At 39.9% G+C, this 2,237-nt stretch overlaps 1 pseudogene; it reads left to right on the top strand.

The window, feature by feature from the left end:
* Positions 1–485: 485 nt before the first annotated feature.
* On the top strand, positions 486–1,579 carry LOC148790656 (protein ASPARTIC PROTEASE IN GUARD CELL 2-like; annotated as a pseudogene).
* The last annotated feature ends 658 nt before the right edge of the window (positions 1,580–2,237 follow it).

Raw genomic sequence — 2,237 nt, 5'->3', positions numbered from 1 at the left:
AGTACCCGTACTTTAAATCGTGACAATCTAGTACCCGAATTTTCAGTTTGGGACAATTTGGTACCCGACGTTAAATTTCTGTTGGTTAGAGGATAAAAAGTCTTAAATACCCCTAGTGCTATTTTGATCGAATAAAATAATTAAAATAACCCATCGAGCAATGCAAGTAGGAACCACTGCTCATATTTGCACTTACAAAGACGTCGAGAACCAGCTCCCTCACGCCGGTGGTGTCAGGTGAATCCGCCATCGGAAAACGACCTAAAGTACACGATTTAAAGTATGGGTATTAGTTTCTTGACAAAGAAACTAATTGAATTTCGATAAACTGATACATCTCTTCCTGTTTTTCTTCTTCCTCCTCTGCAAAAATATCTGCTTTGAATTGGAGTTCAATTAATTTTACGTTTTAATTACCTAGTCTACCTTTTTCCCCTTGAAGCCTTTCATGTAGGAGGAGCTCTGTAACCGAAGAAGAAGAGAGCATGGTGTTTTCCAAGATTTTCTTCATCTTGATTATCATTTGCTTCAGTGTCATTGTCGTCATTTCTAACCAACATGGATTTAAGTCCAATGGTTCTTCTATTCTTGCTGGTATTGAACTCCTCGATTACATAAGCTTCAATTCAGTCACAGCTTCGGAAAATATAGGGTATCATCTCACAAAGATGAAGACTTCTTCGCATAAACCAACAGAAGCAACCATTCTAGAGGAAGAGATGGTGATGACGACGGAGATAAGATAGTAGGAGCTCCATCCAGTAAACTAACAGTGAAGCTCCACCTCAAACACAGATCGATGACTCATGGAGATGAAGCTAGGAAAAAGGAATCAGTACGTCAATCCACCCATAGAGACTTGACCAGAATCCAAACCCTTTTCAGAAGGATTACAGAGAGGATGAACCAGAACATGGTTTCGAGGTTAACAGAGAAGAAGCTGGTAGGGCTGAAGCCTATGGTTGCACCAGCAGCGGCATCGGAATCTGACACAAGTGAGTCAGCCAGAAGACTTGTGGAAACTCTGGAATCTGGTTTCAACCTTGGGTCAGGCGAGCAATTCATGGACGTTTTTGTGGGTACTCCTCCTAAGCATTTCTCTCTAATTCTTGATATTGGTAGTGATCTCAACTGGATATAATGTCTTCCCTACCATGACTGCTTCAAGCGGAATGGCCCCCCATACAATCCGTAGGAATCATCGTCCTTCCAGAATGTCACCTGTCGTGATCCTCGTTGTCAATTGGTCTCCTCCCCTGATCTCTCACAACCTTGCAAAGCCAATAACCAGTCCTACCCCTACTTCTACTAGTACGGTGATCGGTCGAACACGATCGGAGATTTTGCCTTGGTGACCTTCATAGTGAACCTGACATCACTGACCGAAAAATCAGAATTCCAAAAAGTTGAGAATGTCATGTTCGGATGTTGACACAAGAATAGAGGCCTCTTCCATGGGCCTGCCGGATTGCTTGGACTAGGGAAGGGCCTCCTTTGTCGTTTCTCCAACCTTTCTTCGCCGGCCTCTCTATCGTTTCTCCAACTGATTTTGAAGAGAAGGGTAGAATGGAAGTGCTAGGAATGAAGAGGAAGGTCGGCTCTCTTCTCCTCTTTCGTTCGTTCAACCCAGAACGAAGACAAAAGGAGATTAGGGAAAGGGAATAAGAAGGGTTTTTCGTAAAGGGTATTTTTGGTATTTTTGAAAATTTTAACCCGCATGTGAATTTCTAACTAACGGAAATCTAATGTCGGGTACCAAATTGTCCCAAATTGAAAGTTTGGGTACTAGATTGTCACAATTTAAAGTACGGGTACTAAATTGGCACTCGACCTAAAGTATAGGGTACCTATCGGGAATTTTCCCTTAAATAAAATACTAAATTAATAAATATACCTAAAAATTAATGAAATTTGAATATTATAATTATTAAATTGAAAGGGTGATAATTATTGTACAATGTTTGAATGTTCTTATTGTAATATTTCTCTTCATATAACCTAGAAGTATGAATTTCTCATGTGTTTATATCTTATTCATAGATAATTCAACTTTTGGTTTAGTATGATTAATGTATTTATGTGATTTGTATGCATTTCACTAGCGTATCCGAGTGTTTCTATATCTTTCATTCATATCCATGCGTTTCCAAAGTGTATCCGCATCCGTATCCGTATCCATATCTGACTTATCTGATTCGATATCCGATATCGATATTGTGATCCCTGATCCTATTGGG

Source organism: Nelumbo nucifera, chromosome 6 (genome assembly GCF_055504915.1).
Source record: "Nelumbo nucifera cultivar China Antique chromosome 6, China Antique-T2T, whole genome shotgun sequence".
Taxonomy (NCBI): domain Eukaryota; kingdom Viridiplantae; phylum Streptophyta; class Magnoliopsida; order Proteales; family Nelumbonaceae; genus Nelumbo; species Nelumbo nucifera.
The sequence above is the reverse complement of the archived record's forward strand: the minus strand, read 5'-3'. Positions and strand labels throughout refer to the sequence as shown.